The sequence below is a fragment of the Ambystoma mexicanum genome, chromosome 6q (assembly GCF_040938575.1).
Source record: "Ambystoma mexicanum isolate Mex_15411 chromosome 6q, UKY_AmexF1_1, whole genome shotgun sequence".
Classification (NCBI taxonomy): domain Eukaryota; kingdom Metazoa; phylum Chordata; class Amphibia; order Caudata; family Ambystomatidae; genus Ambystoma; species Ambystoma mexicanum.
The window spans coordinates 1,343,453,892-1,343,468,576 of record NC_090937.1 but is presented as its reverse complement, the minus strand read 5'-3'; positions in this window follow the sequence as shown (position 1 = coordinate 1,343,468,576).

Sequence of the window (14,685 nt, the reverse complement as noted above, 5' to 3'; positions counted from 1 at the left end):
CTCCTGTTGCCCCTACCCCCGGTCATGCTCAGTGTCTTCCTGCTGTTGCCCCCCACCCCCGCTCATGCCCCGTATCTCCCTCATGTTCCCCCCACCCCCGCTCATGCCCCGTGTCTCCCTGCTGTTTCCTCCACCCCCGATCATGCCCCATGTCTCTCTCCTGTTACCCCCACCCCCGCTCATGCCCCATGTATCCCTCGTGATCCCCCCACCCCCAACTCATGCCCTGTGTCTCCCTGCTGTTGCCCCCACCCCCGTCTCATGCCCCCTGTCTCTCTCCTGTTACCCCCCACCCCCTTCTCATGTCCCGTGTCTCTCTCCTGTTGGCCCCCACCCCCGGTCATACACTGTATCTCCCTGCTGTTGCACCCACCCCCACTCATGCCCTCTGTCTCTCATGACCCATGTCTCTTTCCTGTTACCCCCACCCCCTTCTCATACCCTGTGTCTCTCTCCTGTTGCCCCTCAACCCCCCGTTCATGCCCCGTGTCTCCCTTCTGTTGCCCCCCAATGCCGGTCAAGCCCCGTGTCTCCCTGCTGATGTCCCCCACCCCCCGCTCATGCCCCGTGTCTCCCTCCTGTTAGCTCCCACCCTACTCTCATGCCCCGTGTCTCCCTCGCGTTCCCCCCACCCCCTGCTCATGCCCCGTGTCTTTCTGCTGTTTCCCCCCACCCCCCAGTCATGCCCCGTGTCTCCATGCTGTTGCCCCCCACCCCCGCTCATGCCCCGTATCTCCCTCATGTTCCCCCCACCCCCCGCTCATGCCCCGTGTCTCCCAGCTGTTTCCCCCACCCCCCGCTCATGCCCCGTGTCTCCCTGCTGTTGCCCCCCACCCCCGATCATGCCCAGTGTCTCTCTCCTGTTACCCCCCGCTCATGCCCTGTGTCTCCCTCCTGTTGCTCCCCACCCCCCGCTCAAGCCCCGTGTCTCTCTACTGTTACCCCCACCCCTGCTCATGCCCCGTGTCTCCCTCTTGTTGCCTCCCATCCCCCGCTTATGCTCCGTGTCTCCCTCTTGTTCCCCACCCCCGTTCATGCCCCATGCCTCCCTCTTGTTCCCCCCACCCCCTGCTCATGCCCCGTGTCTACCTGCTGTTGCCCCCCACCCCCCGCTCCTGTGTCTCTCTCCTGTTACTTCCCACCCCCCCGCTCATGCCCCGTGTCTCTCTCCTGTTACCCCCCACCCCCTTCTCATGCCCCGTGTCTCTCTCCTGTTGCCCCCCACCCCCGGTCATACCCCGTGTCTCCCTGCTATTGCCCCCCACCCCCCACTCATGCCCTCTGTCTCTCATGCCCCATGTCTCTTTCCTGTTACCCCCCACCCCCTTCTCATGCCCCGTGTCTCTCTCCTGTTGCCCCCCAACCCCGGTCATGCCCCGTGTCTCCCTGCTGTTGCCCCCGCTCATGCCCTGTGTCTCTCTCCTGTTACCCCCCACTCACCGGTCATGCCCCGTGTCTCCCTGCTGTTGCCCACCACCCCCTGCTCATGCCCCGTGTTTCTCTCCTATTACCCCCACCCTCCTCTCATGCTCCGTGTCTCTCTCCTGTTGCCCCCACCCCCGGTCATGCTCAGTGTCTTCCTGCTGATGCCCCCCACCCCCGCTCATGCCCCGTGTCTCTCTCCTGTTACCCCCACCCCCTGTCGTTCCCCGTGCCTCCCTGCTGTTGCCCCCCCGCTCATGCCCCATGTCTTTCTCCTGTTGCCCTCCACCCCCTCTTATGCCCTGTGTCTCCCTCCTGTTGGCCCCCACCCCGTGCTCATGCCCCGTGCCTCTCTCCTGTTACCCCCACCACCAGGTCATGCCCCGTGTCTCCCTGATATTGCCCCTCACCCCCTGATCATGCCCCGTGTCTCCCTGCTGTTGCCTCCCACCCCCCGCTCATGCTCTGTGTCTCTCTCCTGTTTCCCCCCATCCCCGGTCATGCCCCGTGTCTCCCTGCTGTTGCCTCCCACCCCCCGCCTATGCCTCGTGTCTCTCCTGTTACCCCCACCCACCACTCATGCCCCGTGTCTTTCTCCCGTTGATCCCCACTCATGCCCCGTGTCTCCCTGCTGTTGACCCCCACCCCCCGCTCATGCCCAGTGTCTTTTTCCTGTTACCCCCACCCCCTCTCATGCCCCGTGTCTCCCTTGTGTTCCCCCCACTCCCTGCTCATGCCCCGTGTCTCCCTGCTGTTGCCCCCACCCCCTGCTCATGCCCCATGTCTCCCTGTTGTTGCCCCCCACCCCCCACTCATGCCCTCTGACTCTCTCCTGTTACCCCCCACCCCCCTCTCATGCCCCGTGTCTCTCTCCTGTTACCCCCCTATCATGCCCCTTGTCTCTCTCCTGTTGCCCCCACCCCTGACCATGCCCCGTGTCTCCCTCCTGTTTACCCCCACCCGCAGCTCATGCCCCGTGTCTCTCTCCTGTTACCCCCCACTCTCCTCTCATGCCCTCATGCCCCGTGTCTCTCTCCTTTTACCCCCACCCGCCTCTCATGCCCTGTGTCTCCCTGCTGTTGCCCTTCAACCCCCGCTCATGCCCTGTGTCTCCCTCGTGTTCCTCCACCCCCCACTCATGCCCCGTTTCTCCCTCCTGTTGCTCCCCACCCCCCGCTCATGCCCCGTGTCTCTCTACTGTTACCCCCACCCCTGCTCATGCCCCGTGTCTCCCTCTTGTTGCCTCCCATCCCCCGCTTATGCTCTGTGTCTCCCTCGTGTTCCCCCACCCCCGCTCATGCCCCATGCCTCCCTCTTGTTCCCCCCACCCCCCGCTCATGCCCCGTGTCTAGCTGCTGTTGCACCCCATCCCCGCTCATGCCCTGTGTCTCTCTCCTGTTACTTCCCACCCCCCCGCTCATGCCCCGGTCTCTCTCCTGTTACCGACCACCCACTTCTCATGCCCCGTGTCTCTCTCCTGTTGCCCCCCACCCCGGTCATACCCTGTGTCTCCCTGCTGTTGCCCCCCAACCCCACTCATGCCCTCTGTCTCTCATGCCCCATGTCTCTTTCCTGTTACCCCCCACCCCCTTCTCATGCCCCGTGTCTCTCTCCTGTTGCCCCCCAACCCTGGTCATGCCCCGTGTCTCCCTTCTGTTGCCCCCAAATGCCGTTCATGCCCTGTGCCTCCCTGCTGATGCCCCCCACCCCCCTTTCATGCCCCGTGTCTCCCTCCTGTTACCCCCACCCCCTTCTCATGCCCCGTGTCTCCCTCGCGTTCCCCCCACCCCCTGCTCATGCCCCGTGTTTCCCTGCTGTTTCCCCCCACCCCCCAGTCATGCCCCGTGTCTCCCTGCTGTTGCCCCCCACCCCCGCTCATGCCCCGTATCTCCCTCATGTTCCCCCCCACCCCCGCTCATGCCCCGTGTCTCCCTGCTGTTTCCTCCACCCCCGATCATGCCCCATGTCTCTCTCCTGTTACCCCCACCCCCCGCTCATGCCCCATGTCTCCCTCGTTATCCCCCCACCCCCAACTCATGCCCTGTGTCTCCCTGCTGTTGCCCCCCACCCCCGCTCATGCCCTGTGTTTCCCTCCTGTAGCCCCCACCCCCCGCTCATGCCCCCTGTCTCTCTCCTGTTACCCCCCACCCCCTTCTCATGTCCCGTGTCTCTCTCCTGTTGGCCCCCACCCCCGGTCATACCCTGTATCTCCCTGCTGTTGCACCCACCCCCCACTCATGCCCTCTGTCTCTCATGACCCATGTCTCTTTCCTGTTACCCCCACCCCCTTCTCATACCCCGTGTCTCTCTCCTGTTGCCCCGCAACCCCCCGTTCATGCCCCGTGTCTCCCTTCTGTTGCCCCCCAATGCCGGTCATGCCCCGTGTCTCCCTGCTGATGTCCCCCACCCCCCGCTCATGCCCCGTGTCTCCCTCCTGTTAGCTCCCACCCTCCTCTCATGCCCCGTGTCTCCCTCGCGTTCCCCCCACCCCCTGCTCATGCCCCGTGTCTTCCTGCTGTTTCCCCCCACCCCCTGCTCATGCCCCGTGTCTCCCTGCTGTTGCCCCCCACCCCCGATCATGCCCAGTGTCTCTCTCCTGTTACCCCCCGCTCATGCCCTGTGTCTCCCTCCTGTTGCTCCCCACCCCCCGCTCAAGCCCCGTGTCTCTCTACTGTTACCCCCACCCCTGCTCATGCCCCGTGTCTCCCTCTTGTTGCCTCCCATCCCCCGCTTATGCTCCGTGTCTCCCTCTTGTTCCCCACCCCCGCTCATGCCCCATGCCTCCCTCTTGTTCCCCCCACCCCCTGCTCATGCCCCGTGTCTACCTGCTGTTGCCCTCCACCCCCCGCTCCTGTGTCTCTCTCCTGTTACTTCCCACCCCCCCGCTCATGCCCCGTGTCTCTCTCCTGTTACCCCCCACCCCCTTCTCATGCCCCGTGTCTCTCTCCTGTTGCCCCCCACCCCCGGTCATACCCCGTGTCTCCCTTCTGTTGCCCCCAAATGCCGTTCATGCCCTGTGCCTCCCTGCTGATGCCCCCCACCCCCCTTTCATGCCCCGTGTCTCCCTCCTGTTACCCCCACCCCCTTCTCATGCCCCGTGTCTCCCTCGCGTTCCCCCCACCCCCTGCTCATGCCCCGTGTTTCCCTGCTGTTTCCCCCCACCCCCAGTCATGCCCCGTGTCTCCCTGCTGTTGCCCCCCACCCCCGCTCATGCCCCGTATCTCCCTCATGTTCCCCCCCACCCCCGCTCATGCCCCGTGTCTCCCTGCTGTTTCCTCCACCCCAGATCATGCCCCATGTCTCTCTCCTGTTACCCCCCACCCCCCGCTCATGCCCCATGTCTCCCTCGTGATCCCCCCACCCCCAACTCATGCCCTGTGTCTCCCTGCTGTTGCCCCCCACCCCCGCTCATGCCCTGTGTTTCCCTCCTGTAGCCCCCACCCCCCGCTCATGCCCCCTGTCTGTCTCCTGTTACCCCCCACCCCCTTCTCATGTCCCGTGTCTCTCTCCTGTTGGCCCCCACCCCCGGTCATACCCTGTATCTCCCTGCTGTTGCACCCACCCCCCACTCATGCCCTCTGTCTCTCATGACCCATGTCTCTTTCCTGTTACCCCCACCCCCTTCTCATACCCCGTGTCTCTCTCCTGTTGCCCCCCAACCCCCCGTTCATGCCCCGTGTCTCCCTTCTGTTGCCCCCCAATGCCGGTCATGCCCCGTGTCTCCCTGCTGATGTCCCCCACCCCCCGCTCATGCCCCGTGTCTCCCTCCTGTTAGCTCCCACCCTCCTCTCATGCCCCGTGTCTCCCTCGCGTTCCCCCCACCCCCTGCTCATGCCCCGTGTCTTCCTGCTGTTTCCCCCCACCCCCCAGTCATGCCCCGTGTCTCCATGCTGTTGCCCCCCACCCCCGCTCATGCCCCGTATCTCCCTCATGTTCCCCCACCCCCCGCTCATGCCCCGTGTCTCCCAGCTGTTTCCTCCACCCCCCACTCATGCCCCGTGTCTCCCTGCTGTTGCCCCCCACCCCGATCATGCCCAGTGTCTCTCTCCTGTTACCCCCCGCTCATGCCCTGTGTCTCCCTCCTGTTGCTCCCCACCCCCCGCTCAAGCCCCGTGTCTCTCTACTGTTACCCCCACCCCTGCTCATGCCCCGTGTCTCCCTCTTGTTGCCTCCCATCCCCCGCTTATGCTCCATGTCTCCCTCTTGTTCCCCACCCCCGCTCATGCCCCATGCCTCCCTCTTGTTCCCCCCACCCCCTGCTCATGCCCCGTGTCTACCTGCTGTTGCCCCCCACCCCCCGCTCCTGTGTCTCTCTCCTGTTACTTCCCACCCCCCGCTCATGCCCCGTGTCTCTCTCCTGTTACCCCCACCCCCTTCTCATGCCCCGTGTCTCTCTCCTGTTGCCCCCCACCCCCGGTCATACCCCGTGTCTCCCTGCTGTTGCCCCCCACCCCCCACTCATGCCCTCTGTCTCTCATGCCCCATGTCTCTTTCCTGTTACCCCCACCCCCTTCTCATGCCCCGTGTCTCTCTCCTGTTGCCCCCCAACCCCGGTCATGCCCCGTGTCTCCCTGCTGTTGCCCGCCACCCCCTGCTCATGCCCCGTGTTTCTCTCTTGTTACCCCCACCCTCCTCTCATGCTCCGTGTCTCTCTCCTGTTGCCCCCACCCCCGGTCATGCCCAGTGTCTTCCTGCTGATGCCCCCCATCCCCGCTCATGCCCCGTGTCTCTCTCCTGTTACCCCCACCCCCTGTCATTCCCCGTGCCTCCCTGCTGTTGCCCCCCACCCCCGCTCATGCCCCATGTCTTTCTCCTGTTGCCCTCCACCCCCTCTTATGCCCTGTGTCTCCCTCCTGTTGGCCCCCACCCCGTGCTCATGCCCCGTGTCTCTCTCCTGTTACCCCCACCACCAGGTCATGCCCCGTGTCTCCCTGATGTTGCCCCTCACCCCCTGATCATGCCCCGTGTCTCCCTGCTGTTGCCTCCCACCCCCTGCTCATGCTCTGTGTCTCTCTCCTGTTTCCCCCCATCCCCGGTCATGCCCCGTGTCTCCCTGCTGTTGCCTCCCACCCCCCGCCTATGCCTCGTGTCTCTCCTGTTACCCCCACCCACCACTCATGCCCCGTGTCTTTCTCCTGTTGACCCCCGCTCATGCCCCGTGTCTCCCTGCTGTTGACCCTCACCCCCCGCTCATGCCCAGTGTCTCTCTCCTGTTACCCCCACCCCCTCTCATGCCCCGTGTCTCCCTTGTGTTCCCCCCACTCCCTGCTCATGCCCCGTGTCTCCCTGCTGTTGCCCCCACCCCCTGCTCATGCCCCATGTCTCCCTGTTGTTGCCCCCCACCCCCCACTCATGCCCTCTGACTCTCTCCTGTTACCCCCATCCCCCTCCCATGCCCCGTGTCTCTCTCCTGTTGCCCCCACCCCTGACCATGCCCCGTGTCGCCCTCCTGTTTACCCCCACCCGCAGCTCATGCCCCGTGTCTCTCTCCTGTTACCCCCCACTCTCCTCTCATGCCCTCATGCCTCGTGTCTCTCTCCTTTTAAACCCCACCCGCCTCTCATGCCCTGTGTCTCCCTGCTGTTCCCCCCACCCCCCGCTCATGCCCCGTGTCTCCCTGCTGTTGCCCCCCACCCCCGATCATGCCCCTTGTGTCTCTCCTGTTACCCCCCACCCCCCTCTCATGCCCTCATGCCCCGTGTCTCTCTCCTGTTACCCCCCCACCCACCTCTCATGCCCCGTGTCTAACTGCTTTCCCCCCCAGTCCCCGCTCATGCCCCGTGTCTCCCTGCTGTTCCCCCCCACTCCCCGCTGATGCCCTGTGTCTCCCTGCTGTTGCCCCCACCCCCCGCTCATGCCCTGTGTCTCTCTCCTGTTACCCCCACCCCCGCTAATGCCCTGTATCTCCCTCGTGTTCCCCCACCCCTCGCTCATGCCCCGTGGCTCCCTGCTGTTGCCCCCTACCCCCGCTCATGCCCCGTGTCTCTCTCCTGTTGCTCCCCACCCCCCAGTCATGCCCCATGTCTCCCTGCTGTTGCCCCCCACCACCCGGTCATGCCCAGTGTCTCCCTGCTGTTGCCCCCCACCCCCCGCTCATGCCCTGTGTCTCTCTCCTGTTACCCCCCACTCCCCGGTCATGCCCTGTGTCTCCCTGCTGTTGCCCCCCAGCCCCCACTCATGTCCCGTGTCTCTCTCCTGTTACCCCCCACCCCCCTCTCATGCCCCGTGTCTCTCTCCTGTTGCCCCCACCCCCCAGTCATGCCCAGTGTCTTCCTGCTGTTGCCCCCCACACCCCGCTCATGCTCCGTGTCTCTCTCCTGTTACCCCCCACCCCCCGGTCATGCCCCATGCCTCCCTGCTGTTGCCCCCCACCCCCTCTCATGCCCCGTGTCTCTCTCCTGTTCCCCCACCCCCTGCTCATGCCTTGTGTCTCTCCTGTTCCGACCACACCCGCTCATGCCCCGTGTCTCCCTGTTGTTGCGCCTCAACCCTGATCATACTCCGTTTGTCTCTCCTGTTACCCCCAACCCCCCGCTCATGCCCCGTGTCTCCCTCGTGTTCCCCCACCACCCGCTCATGCCCTGTGTCTGCCTGCTGTTGCCCCCACCCCCTGCTCATGCCCTGTTTCTCCCTCCTGTTGCCCCCACCCCCCGCTCATGCCCTGTGTCTCTCTCCTGTTTCCCCCACCCCCGCTCATGACCTGTGTCTCCCTGCTGTTGCCCCCCACCCCCGCTCATGCCCTGTGTCTCCCTGTTGTTGCCTCCCACCCCCCGCTCATGCCCTGTGTCTCTCTCCTGTACCCCCCAGCCCCGCAAATGCCCCACTCATGCCCCATGTCTTTCTCCTGTTGCCCCGCTGCTCATGCCCCGTGTCTCCCTCGTGTTCCCCCACCCCCCGCTCATGCGCGTATCTCCCTGCTGTTGCCCCCCGCTCATGCCCCACCTCTCCCTGCTGTTGCCCCCCACCCCCGCTCATGCCCCGTGTCTCTCTCCTGTTGCTCCCCACCACCCGGCCATGCCCCGTGTCTCCCTGCTGTTGCCCCCCACCCCCACTCATGCCCTGTGTCTCTCTTCTGTTACCCCCCACCCCCGCTCATGCCCCATGTCTCTCTCCTGTTGCCCCCACCCCCCGGTCATGCCCAGTGTCTTCCTGCTGTTGTCCCCCACCCCCCGCTCATGCCCCATGTCTCTCTCCTGTTACCCCTCACCCCCCGGTCATGCCCCATGCCTCCCTGCTGTTGCCCCCCACACCCCTCTCATGCCCCGTGTCTCTCTCCTGTTCCCCCACCCCCTGCTCATGCCTTGTGTCTCTCCTGTTCCCCCCGACCCCCCCACTCATGCCCCGTGTCTCCCTGCTGTTGCCCCCCACCCCCACTCATGCCCCTTGTTTCTCTCCTGTTGCCCCCACTGCCCTCTTATGCCCCGTGTCTCCCTCCTGTTGGACCCCACCCGCGCTCATGCCCCGTGTCTTTCTCCTGTTACCCCCACCACCCGGTCATGCCCCGTGTCTCCCTGATGTTGCCCCTCACCCCCTGCTCATGCCCCTTGTCTCCCTGCTGTTGCCCCCCACCCCCGCTCATGCTCTGTGTCTCTCTCCTGTTGCCCCCACCCCGTGCTCATGCCCCGTGTCTCTCTCCTGTTACCCCCACCACCAGGTCATGCCCCGTGTCTCCCTGATGTTGCCCCTCACCCCCTGATCATGCCCCGTGTCTCCCTGCTGTTGCCTCCCACCCCCTGCTCATGCTCTGTGTCTCTCTCCTGTTTCCCCCCATCCCCGGTCATGCCCCATGTCTTTCTCCTGTTGCCCCCCACACATGCTCCGTGTCTCCCTGCAGTTGACCCTCACCCCCCGCTCATGCCCCGTGTCTCTCTTCTGATACCCCCCACCCCCCTCTCATGCCCTGTTTCTCCCTTGAGTTCCCCCCACACCCTGCTCATGCCCCTTGTCTCCCTGCTGTTGCCCCCACCCCCCGCTCATGCCCCATGTCTCCCTGCTGTTGCCCCCCAACCCCCACTCATACCCTCTCTCTCTCTCCTGTTACCCCCAACCCCCTCTCCTGCCCCGTGTCTCTCTCCTGTTACCCCCTCTCATGCCCTGTGTCTCTCTCATGTTGCTCCCATCCCTGTCCATGCCCCGTGTCTCCCTGCTGTTGCCCCCCACCCCTGCTCATGCTCCGTGTCTCTCTCCTGTTACCCCCCACCCCCTTCTCATGCCCCGTGTCTCCCTCGTGTTCCCGCACCCCCCGCTCATGCCACATGTCTCTCTGCTGTTGCCCCCTACCCCCCACTCATGCCCCGTGTCTCTCTCATGTTGCCCCCCACCCCCTGCTCATGCCCCGTGTCTCTCTCCTGTTGCCCCCCACCCCCGGTCATGCCCCGAGTCTCCCTGCTGTTGCCCCCCACCCCCTGCGCATGCCCTGTGTCTCCCTTCTGTTGCCCCCCACCCCCGCTCATGATCTGTGTCTCTCTCCTGTTGACCCCATCCTCCTGGTCATGCCCCGTGTCACCCTGCTGTTGCCTATCAGACCCCAACCTATACCTCATGTCTCTCCTGTTACCCCCTCCCCCTCTTATGCCCCGTGTCTTTCTCCTGTTGCCCCCCACACATGCTCCGTGTCTCCCTGCAGTTGACCCTCACCCCCCGCTCATGCCCCGTGTCTCTCTTCTGTTACCCCCCACCCCCCTCTCATGCCCTGTGTCTCCCTTGAGTTCCCCCCACCCCCTGCTCATGCCCCGTGTCTCCCTGCTGTTGCCCTCACACCCCGCTCATGCCCCATGTCTCCCTGCTGTTGCCCCCCAACCCCCACTCATACCCTCTCTCTCTCTCTCTCCTGTTACCCCCCACCCCTCTCATGCCCTGTGTCTCTCTCCTGTTACCCCCTCTCATGCCCTGTGTCTCTCTCATGTTGCCCCCATCCCTGACCATGCCCCGTGTCTCCCTGCTGTTGCCCCCCACCCCCTGCTCATGCTCCGTGTCTCTCTCCTGTTCCCCACACCCCCTTCTCATGCCCCGTGTCTCCCTCGTGTTCACCCACCCCCCGCTCATGCCCCATGTCTCCCTGCTGTTGCCCCCTACCCCCCGCTCATGCCCCGTGTCTCTCTCATGTTGCTCCCCACCTCCTGCTCATGTCCTTTGTCTCTCTCCTGTTGCCCCTCACCCCCGGTCATGCCCCGAGTCTCCCTGCTGTTGCCCCCCACCCCCTGTTCATGCCCTGTGTCTCCCTTCTGTTGCCCCCCACCCCCGCTCATGATCCGTGTCTCTCTCCTGTTGCCCCTATCCCCCTGGTCATGCCCTGTGTCTCCCTGCTGTTGCCCCCCACCACCTGCTTATGCCTTGTGTCTCTCATGTTACCCCCACCCCCACTCATGCCCTGTGTCTTTCTCCTGTTGCCCCCCTGCTCATGCCCCGTGTCTCCCTTCTGTTGCCCCCCACCCCCTGCTCATGCGCCGTGTCTCTCTCCTGTTACCCCCACCCCCCTCTCATACCCCGTGTCTCCCTGCTGTTGCCCCCCACCACCCGCTCATGCCCTGTGTCTCTCATGCCCCATGTCTCTCTCCTGTTACCCTCACCCCCTTCTCCTGCCCCGTGACTCTCTCCTGTTGCCCCCCACCCCTAGGTCATGCCCCGTGTCTCCCTTCTGTTGCCCCCAATGCCAGTCATGCCCCGTGTCTCCTTGCTGTTGCCCCCCACCCCCCGTTCATGCCCTGTGTCTACCTCATGTTACCCCACCCCCCTGTCATGCCCTGTGTCTCCCTCGTGTTCCCCCCACCCCCTGTTCATGCCCGTGTCTCCCTGCTGTTTCCCCCCACACACAGTCATGGCCCGTGTCTCCCTGCTGTTGCCCCCCACTCCCTGCTCATGCCCTGTGTCTCCCTGCTGTTGCCCCCCACTACCGATCATGCCCCATGTGACTCTCCTGTTACCCCCCACCCCCCGCTCATGCCCCGTGTCTCCCTCGTGTTCCCCCCACCCCCCACTCATGCCCTGTGTCTCCCTTCTGTTGCCCCCACCCCCCGCTCATGCCCTGTGTCTCCCTTCTGTTGCCCCCCACCCCCCGCTCATGCCCTGTGTCTCCCTCCTGTTGCCCCCACCCCAGCTCATGCCCTGTGTCTCCCTGTAGTTGCCTCCCACCCCCGCTCATGCCCTGTGTCTCTCTCCTGTATCCCCCCAACCCTGCTAATGCCCTGTATCTCCCTCGTGTTCCCCCACCTGCCGCTCATGCCCGTGTCTCCCTGCTGTTGCCCCCCACCCCCTGCTCATGCTCCACATCTCCCTGCTGTTGCCTCCTACCCCCGCTCATGCCCCGTGTCTCTCTCCTGTTGCTCCCCACCCCCAAGTCATGCCCCATGTCTCCCTGCTGTTGCCTCCCACCACCCGGTTATGCCCCGTGTCTCCCTGCCATTGCCCCCACCCCCCGCTCATGCCTGTGTCTCTCTCCTGTTACCCCCCACCCCCGGTAATGCCCCGTGTCTCCCTGCTGTTGCCCCCCACCCCCCACTCATGCCCCGTGTCTCTCTCCTGTTACCCCCTCCCCCCTCTCATGCCCCGTGTCTCTCTCCTGTTGCCCCCACCCCCCCAGTCATGCCCAGTGTCTTCCGGCTGTTGCCCCCACCCCCCGCTCATGCCCTGTGTCTCCCTGCTGTTGCCCCCCATCCCCCACTCATGCCCTGTGTCTCTCTCCTGTTACCCCCCACCCCCCGGTCATGGCCCGTGCCTCCCTGCTGTTGCCAACCACCCCCTCACATGCCCCGTGTCTCTCTCCTGTTCCCTTGACCCCCTGCTCATGTCTTGTGTCTCTCCTGTTCCCCCTACCCCCCGCTCATGCCCCGTGTCTCCCTGCTGTTGCCCCACACCCCCGATCATGCCCTGTGTGTCTCTCCCTGTTACCCACCCACCCCCGCTCATGCCCCGTGTCTCCCTCGTTTTCCCCCCACCCCTGCTCATGCCCTGTGTCTCCCTGCTGTTGCCCCCATCCCCCACTCATGCCCTGTGTCTCCCTCCTGTTGCCCCCACCCCCCCGCTCATGCCCCGTGTCTCTCTCCTGTTACCCCACCCCCGCTCATGCCCTGTGTCTCCCTGCTGTTGCCCCCCACCCCCGCTCATGCCCTGTGTCTCTCTGTTGTTGCCTCCCACCCCCCGCTCATGCCCTGTGTCTCTCTCCTGTACCCCCCAGCCCCGATAATGCCCCACTCATGCCCCATGTCTTTCTCCTGTTGCCCCCTGCTCATGCCCCGTGTTTCCCTCGTGTTCCCCCACCCCCCTTTCATGCCCCGTATCTCCCTGCTGTTGCCCCCCACTCCCCGCTCATGCCCCGCGTCTCCCTGCTGTTGCCCTCCACCCCCACTCTCACCCTGTGTCTCTCTCATGTTGCTCCCCACCCCCCAGTTATGCCCCATGTCTCCCTGCGGTTGCCCCCCACCACCCGGTCATGCCCCGTGTCTCCCTGCTGTTGCCCCCACCCCCACTCAAGCCCCGTGTCTCTCGCCTGTTGCCCCACCGCCCTCTTATGCCCTGTGTCTCCCTCCTGTTGGACCCCACCCTAAGCTCATGCCCCGTGTCTCTCTCCTGTTACCCCCACCACCCGGTCATGCCCCGTGTCTCCCTGCTGTTGCCCCTCACCCCCTGCTCATGCCCCTTGTCTCCCCTGCTGTTGCCCCCCACCCCGCGCTCATGCTCTGTGTCTCTCTCCTGTTGCCCCCCATCCCCTGGTCATGCCCCGTGTCACCCTGCTGTTGTCTCTCACCCCCCACCTATGCCTTGTGTCTCTCCTGTTACCCCCCACCCCCTCTCATGCCCCGTGTCTTTCTCCTGTTGCCCCTCCACACATGACCCATGTCTCCCTGCTGTTGACCCTCACCCCCCGCTCATGCCCCGTGTCTCTCTTCTGTTACCCCCCACCCTCCTCTCATGCCCTGTGTCTCCCTTTTGTTCCCCCACCCCCTGCTCATGCCCCGTGTCTCACTGCTGTTGCCCCCACCCCCCGCTCATGCCCCATGTCTCCATGCTGTTGCCCCCCAACCCCCACTTATGCCCTCTCTCTCTCTCTCTCCTATTACCCCCACCCCCTCTCATTCCCTGTGACTCTCTCCTGTTACCCCCCTCTCATGCCCCGTGTCTCTCTTATGTTGCCCCCACCCCTGACCATGCCCCGTGTCTCCTGCTGTTGCCCCCCACCCCCTGCTCATGCCCCGTGTCTCTCTCCTGTTACCCCCCACCCCCTTCTCATGCCCCGTGTCTCCCTCATGTTCCCCCACCCCCGCTCATGCCATGTGTCTTTCTGCTGTTGCGCCCTACCCCCCACTCATGCCCTGTGTCTCCCTGCTGTTGCCCCCCACCCCCGCTCATACTCTGTGTCTCTCTCCTGTTGCCCCTATCCCCCTGCTCATGCCCCTTGTCTCTCTCCTGTTACCCCCCACCACCCGGTCATGCCCCGTGTCTCCCTGCTGTTTCCCCCACCTCCAGTCATGCCCCGTGTCTCCCTGCTGTTGCCCCCCACCCCCCGCTCATGCCCCGTGTCGCCCTGCTGTTGCCCCCGACCATGCCCCGTGTCTCTCTCCTGTTATCCCCTACCCCCCGCTCATGCCCTGTGTCTCCCTCGTGTTCCCCCCACCCCCTGCTCATGCCCTGTGTCTCCCTGCTGTTGCCCCCACCCCCCCGCTCATGCCCTCTGTCTCCCTGTTGTTGCCTCCCACCCCCGCTCTTGCCCTGTGTCTCTCTCCTGTATCCCCCCACCCCCTGCCCCGTATCTCCCTCGTGTTCCCCCACCACCCCCCGCTCATGCCCCGTGTCTCTCTGCTGTTGCCCCCACCCCCGCTCATGCCCTGTGTCTCTCTCCTGTTGCTCCCCACCCCCCAGTCATGCCCCGTGTCTCCCTGCTGTTGCCCCCCACGACCCGGTCATGCCCGTGTCTCCCTGCTGTTCCCCCCCACCCCCGCTCATGCTCTGTGTCTCTCTCCTGTTACCCCCCACCCCCGGTCATGCCCCAAGTCTCCCTGCTGTTGCCCCCCACCCCTCGCTCATGCCCCGTGTCTCTCTCCTGTTACCCCCCACCCCCCTCTCATGCCCCGTGTCTCTCTCCTGTTACCCCCAACCCCTCTCATGCCCCGTGTCTTTCTCCTGTTGCCCCTCCACACATGACCCATGTCTCCCTGCTGTTGACCCTCACCCCCGCTCATGCCCCGTGTCTCTCTTCTGTTACCCCCACCCTCCTCTCATGCCCTGTGTCTCCCTTTTGTTCCCCCACCCCCTGCTCATGCCCCATGT